Source organism: Acartia tonsa, chromosome 14 (genome assembly GCF_053477335.1).
Source record: "Acartia tonsa isolate MP-2025a chromosome 14, ASM5347733v1, whole genome shotgun sequence".
In the NCBI taxonomy this organism is placed as follows: Eukaryota; Metazoa; Arthropoda; class Copepoda; order Calanoida; family Acartiidae; genus Acartia; species Acartia tonsa.
Window position 1 is genome coordinate 26,779,106 of NC_137273.1, and position 7,587 is coordinate 26,786,692.

Below are 7,587 nucleotides of genomic sequence, written 5' to 3' on the forward strand. Positions count from 1 at the left end.
TTTTAAAGTGAAAAAAATTGTGGGGGGGGGGACGGGGTGTTTATTTTTTTAGGGCCGGTTTCTCTTGGGAGGGTGATGGTACCCTCCCCCAAAATAGTTATAGACCTTCCCGGGACCTATGAGAAGCTACCATATTAAGGTGAACCCGATCGGCTCAGTTCGGAACAAACTGTTAGAAACGGTCTAGAAAGCGTAGCAACTCTATAAACGTTACTGGAAAGTCCGTACGCCCATTAAAAGTAGAAATTTTTATCTTTTGTCAGCTTTTTTGGAATGATATAATTATTTTTTTCATCTGATTTTGGGAATAATGATTCCTAGGACAAAAAGGTACAATTTATTAACTTAACCAATTCCTGAAAATGTAAGGTTCCGAATTCATGCAATTTTGTAACAAATTTACATACAATTTAGTTTAGACTTATATATTTATATTGCTTTTTGAGCGCTGACACTCTACAATTGTTAATATTTGATTGTCCTACCTAGTTTCCAAAACTTTAACGAAGCATTAAAAATTTAATAATAGTTAGTTTTCCACTGGTTTAACAAAACTGGTGTTTATCATATAATTTTTAATTTTATTTTTTTTATTTTGTAATACGATGTTATACATGATTTTTAAGTATGGCTGAGAACCGGTTGTAATCCAGCATATATTAATCAATGTCGAAGCCATACTGGAAAATTTTGAGGGTCAAAGGTTACAAATTTTGTACATATTACATTAGAGGTCTTGAATTATTAATTTAAAAAGGATGATAACATCCATAAAAGCGAAGCTCTGAAATGGTAGGACAAATAGTGTCAAGAGCTGAATGTAAATTTGTTGCAAAACTTCTTAAATACAGAATACTGTTTAAGGACATACTGACATTATTAGAACTTGATTACACAGATGCTTTGCTTATAATATTGTACCTTAATGTATTAGGAATCAGATCAATCAGATGATTGTAAAACATAAAAAAATGTTATTAAAAAAGTTAGAAACAAACATGTTTAAAATTGACGTACGGACATTCTGGCAACGATTATAGAGTTGCTACGCTTTCTAAATCCTAACTAACTACTACAGGAAATCGATAGGACAATTCTAACAGGCCTAAATTAACGAAAAAAGCTAACCGTTATGGACGTACGGACGGACCGACCCTAATTATAGAAAAGCTTCGCTTTTAAAAATAATCCTTAATGGAGAGAAAGAACATTTAATTGATAGTATAAGTGTAGGTATAATTAGTATTCTTTTGTATTTTATACTATAATCATGAATATTTTGGTGTTAAGCATTTTACTCATTACAACATTTTTAAGGTATTCTGTCTGCCCAATTTTTACATATTTTTTTATAAGCGAAGATTTTTATAATTAGGGTCAGTCCGTCGGTGACGGATAGCTTTTTTCATTAGTTTAGGCATGTTAGAATTGTTCTATTGATTTCAAACTTTGCATGATGATCTGATTTTTGGAATACTGATTCCTGGGACCAGGGGCGTCCAAGCTTTTTTATTTTTTTTGGGGGGGGTAAAATTTTTTGAAGGGGGGGATAATTCGTTTTTTTTGTGGGGTTAAAATGTTTACCCCGGGGGTAAAATTTGCTTGGGGGGGGGGGGTAATTACCCCCCCCTGAAATCTGTTGGAAGGAGTAAATTTTGTTTGCCCCCCGCCCCTAAAATTTACCCCCGGGGTAAAATTTTTTGGGGGGTAATTTAAATTTTATCAAATATTTAGTATTAAAAATGTGCGAGATTTTTGTTAGAGATTTTTTATTTTGGGGGGGGGTATTTACCCCCCGAAAATTGTAAATACCCCCTCCTAAATGTTTGGGGGTGACCCCCAGGGAAGGGGTAAATTTAAAATGAGTAGGGGGGTAAAATGAAAATTTTTTTGGGCACCACCAAATTCGTAATCACCCCATTACCCCCCACCCCCCACCCCCCTTGGACGTCTTTGCCTGGGACGACAAAATACAATGTTATAAGTGAATGTAAAATGTAAGTATGTCCTTAAACATTATTCTGCATGTTAGCAGTTTTTCAACAAAAATTTTCGCTACTTATGTATGTTGTCATCCTTGTTGAAATATTTTTTAAAAATTTTTTTACTGAAGGTCCATAGAATGCACAGTTCAATTGTCAAGCAAAACTTTTAACAAAAAATCTATTGCTGCTGTAAATACTTTAACTATTATGTCAAAAGGTTAGTTTAGTATATCTTTAAAAGTAAAAGGATCACTGTTTGAATCGAAGGATCTCGCTAACCACTGAACCGAGATGGTTCTCCTTTACAGTGTAGCTTTCATAGGTCCTGTGAAGGTTTATAACTATTTTGGGGGAACGGGAAGATACCACCACCGTCACCATTTTTTTCTTTTTTAAAACTAAAATTTAAAGTATTGGGGGGGGGGGGGGGTTGGCAATCTCAAACTCAAGTGCCCCTAGAGAACGTAGTCGCTAGTCCTATTATAAGTATTTTTGTCTTGAGTTTAAGATATCAATAACATTAATAACTGAACCAACAGGTCTCTTTGATTCAGGTAAATTTCCCTTAGGTCCTGTGAAATAAGGTCTATTTACTTTCAGATTTAATGCTTAAGATTGTTCTAGGCTATTTTTCTATTCCCTCACTTGAATACAGAGCCCCTTAAAGCTGGGCGTAGCCTTTAGATCTTTAAAAAGTAGGGTTAATAAAAAAATCAGACCGAAAAACCGAAATTTATCATATTAGATCACATTCTTTAAACCATCCAAAACATTAAAACAGTTGAGGAACGGATTGGCAATATTAGAAAGTGTACATATTTTGGCACGAAAGGGTAGTTTGTTTTCATTTAATTCGCATAATGAGTCAATAATCGCATTTCTAAGGACAAGGCATAAATTAGTCAAACTTTATCGAGTAAAAGTATATTTCTCGTATAATGTGAAGCATTAGACAAAAAATATATAATTGGTAAGCTACGAATACTTGAATTTCTTAGAATAAAGCTAGCTTTCTAGAAATTATATTATTGAACAATTTTGTCGCTAGTATTATTGAAATGAATCGTATATAACTATAAATGAACAAAATTACTTGACGGATTATAAAACCGGATTGACCATCTCTAGGAGGAATAGATAGTGATGTATTCTGTGGAATTCAATGCATCAATCATCCAGGTTAGAAATTGGTTAGTTTGCTGGTTTCCTGGCATCCTGCAGCTACATCACAGTGTTAATAACATATTTAAACAATTGCAACAGTCAGTTATATAAAATCACAAGATTTTTTATATCTTTTAAACATAGATAATCTATAATACAAAGTAGAATGATGTCTGTCCGTCCGTCTGTCTGTCCGTCTGTCCCTTAAGATCTCGGTAACCACTGAACCGATCGAATTCTACTCTTTAGGGCATATACCTATTGGTCCTGTGGTGGTTTTAAGCTATTTTCTTGGGGGTGGGACAACCCCAAACCTCCCAAAAATGAAAATTCCCCCCCCCCATAAAAAAATTCACACATATATTATTAGCAGCACCAGAATTTTTTTAAATTTTTTTTAATAATTACAAAGCTACAAATTACTAGAGGCTAGGGGCGAAGCCGCTAGTGTTATTATATAACACTAGTTGTAAGGTTTTGATGTCTACACCTTCAGATTTCGCAAACAAACATATTGTGATCTGTGTTAGGTAAATTTCACATAGGTTATTTTTATGCTTTCTCCTTTCACCTTCAAATAGAGATACCCTAAATACTAGGGTTGCAACCGCTATTTATATATAAAAATACTACAGTGGGATGTGATTAACTCCTCCCCCTTTTCCCATTCCCGACCGTTAAGGGGTTATACATACGATTTTTTCATACATCAACAGTTTATCATAAACAGGTTGTGAATTGTTTGAGCATGATGTAACGAGACAATTATGTGTTTTGAAGACTTTAAAGTAAGTCTTTAATAGCAAAGCTACTCTTTAATTCACTTTGTCTGTTCGTCAGCCCGTAACGTATGGGTGAACGTGATTTTCCTGAGAACTATTGAAGATAGACAGAAGAAATTTTTGTTGAAGAATAAAATTTTTTTTAGATTAAGGAAGAATATTTCAACAAAATCACGACATCGTCCCTCAATGCTAAATTCAGAATACAAAAATGAAAAATCAATCAAAAAAGATTATATAATATTAATAAATATTACTATTTGATATTTCTACTCTGCCTTTTGTTATAAAATTTAAATTGTATCCATGATGTTAATCGATTTATATAATTACATGGATATTGCACCAGATTTTCGTTCGCTCCAATAAATCCAATACCCCTATACATTCCCTTTAACTAAACCCTTCCTAAACTGTAGAAACCTGCTAGCCAATATATGAACACTTTATCAGTAACCTAAATTGTCGATAAAATTTGCCCTGTCATATATACATTATGATGTTTCTGTATTATATTTAGTGACAAAGATTTGAGCTACAGAGACAGTACCACAAAAGATTATTGGAAGTTGACAGGTAAATAAATAAAAAAAGCTTGATTTATATTATGAAGGAAGAGCAGGTGTCCACCCGATACTCCCCCCTGACAATGATCTACATCCCACTGATAAACCCCCCTAATAGAACCAAGGGAGGTGTCGCAACCCTTTAATAAAAGTATATTTACCAATTGAGCAGCTAATACCAACAATGAAATTAATTCAAAAAAAGTTACGAAACCTATACCTGATTTCAGATATCGTTGGGGAACAACGCTTGAATTGACGACCTTTACATCTGACCCCCCAAAATATTTTAAATTTATTTCGCTTGTTGGTTATAACTTATTCCTGGATGCTTGTTTGACTTTTAATTGGTTGGGTGGACATTGACACCTAATGGGGTGTAACCACCCCCTGACACTAAAAAAACTCGATTTTATTTAAAGGGAGGTGTCAATATTTTCAGGTGCGCCCTTGACAAATCCTGTGCAGGTAGTAAGAATTTTACAATTTTATGCAATTTTGTTACAGGAATCGGATGTGCAAGGCCCTCAGATCCTCTAAATGGCCACTGGTATTGTCAAATGAATATTAAAACAGGTATTTTTGTAAAGAAAGTGTATAACAAAATTTTCTTAATGTATGGTAAAAATAAACTTTAAATTCCCCCAAAAAAGTTATTTAAGGGTCTATTTTTGAAAGGCTTAAAAACAGTTTAAAAGTTCAAAAAATGTACAATCTAAATAATAAAGTAACAGTAAATCTGTCTGTCTGTTTGTCTGTACCAAAGGATCTCGCTAACCGCTGAACCGATTGGGTCCTCCTTAACAGGGTGGCTTCTCATAGGTCCCAGGAAGGTTTATAACTATTTTGGGGGAGGGTACCACTACCCTCCCAAGAGAAATCGCCCCTAGAAAAAAATTCCCCCCCTAAAAATTTTTTTAAACTAAAATTAAAAATTGGGGGGCACCCTGTACCTTCCCCCCCCCCCATAAAAAAAAATGTTTTTTTACTTTTTCTTTCAAAATCTGAAAAAAGAAATTTGGTTATCAAATTCGACTCTCCCCTCCCCAACTGCCCTTAGCCGCTAGTAATATATTAATGTAATTATCCGACTATAAGGTAAATGGTGAAGGTCGCTCAAAAATTAGACATGTGACCTCAAATGAGTGATTATCCAACTCTTTTTTAGGGGGTTTCTTTCCCACTCCTCCTCTCATCTCCCTCATTTTTATAACGTCACATTTAACGACTTTTTCCATTTAAGTCTATAAGATCATTAACAATACATTATTGTACTTATACTTTATAATAAAGGAATCAGGGAGGGAGGAGACATTGACTGTTTATTACTCTAGTACCAAAGGTTTTATAGTAACGTTTTCTCATTTGTTGGCTTAACAACTTTGGGGACTTTTGTTGGAATTTTATTGGTTAGTTGATTAAGTAGAGTGTCCAGACCACTATTTGTCACCTACAGAAGGGGTAATTTTGTATATATTCTCATTGGATATGTACATCAATTTATTTACCATTGTCTTATCCCTTTAGACCCCTGTAAAGGAATACTTTATGAACTGTAAAACTTTAACCAATACAAAAGGAATGAAATATAAATTGTTCAATTATTGAATTAATTAATTTAATGATTTCTCAAATGGGCCCGCTTAACATAATTATATTTCTAAAGAAAAATTTTATTTTATATTAACCAGGGAGGGAGGGGACATTAATAACAACAGTCTCCAAAGTTTTATAATGTCGTCTTTTTATTCTTAACTTTGCGGACTTTTAGTTAACTTTGATTGGTTGGTTCATTAAAGTTGATTGTCTAAACGTTACAACCACTAGATGTAATCTACATCAGGGGTTATTTTGTGTACAATCATTGTACTTTATGTAATCTATTAGCAATTGTCTTATCCCATAAGTCCCTTACTGTATCTTTCAATTTTATTCTAACAAGAATGACAACATCCATAAAGGCGAAGCTCTGAAATGTAAGGACAAATTAACATTAACACTTGTAGAGTGTCAGAACTGAATAAGCAGAATATTAATGAAGAAGTCTAAACAAAGTTTTAAGTAAATTAGTTGCAAAATTGGTAAATACATGTTCTAACCTGTTTAAATTAACAAAAAGAGCTAACCGTAACGGACGGATTTACCCTAATTATAGAAAAGCCTCGCTTTTAATAATTATAAAAATTTATTAAATAATAATTTATATTTTTTTAATAATTAGAAAAATGTTATCTGAATTGTGATCCTGGCTATGGTACAAAGGAGTTTGGTAAGATTCTATTCCTTAATTGCTTCCAAACCGATTAATATCCAAAGGATTAGAACCGGTTCTCAGCCATACTGAAAAATAATGTATCGCATCTATGAATATAAACATGTACAATCATAAAAACCAATTTTGTAGCCCGTGCCTTTGGCATATCGTGGCTAACAAAACTGGTTTTAATCTTGTAATTGTACATTTTTATATTCACGGAAAGCTGTTTATAATACGATGCGATTAATAACTATTCTTGTTTAATAATTTATAATCCATTTTCAAAATTAATGATCTGTTAATCTATATCTAGGAATACATTGCCCACTAAATACAAAAACAGGTTAATCGCAGAATTTACTAAAATCCTTATATAAAAGTAGCAGATTGTCCGTCTGTATGTCTGTGCCGAAGATTTTTTTATTGACATGGTTCTCATTTCTTCTCATAGGTCCTTGGAAGGTTGATAACAACTATTTTGGGGGAGGTTACCAGGTTACTCCCTGAGGTTACCACCAAAAAATTGAGAAATTGCTCTCAGAAAAATACTTTACTTTACTTTTTCCTTAAATATGAAAATTAATAAAAATGGTGGGAGTGACTTTCTCCCCCCCCCCCCTCTGAAGTGCCACTAGAGGCCTATATAGTATATATTGTATATTATCAGGAACATATGCCTGGGATAGAGACTTGAGTTTGTTTACATGTAAACCAACAGTTGCAGTCACAATGGGCCCAGTAAGTACAAGCAGCTTATAGTACCTTATAGAAAAAATGACGTCATACAAAACAAATGATCAATGATAGACCAATACACAGACTAAATTACAAAT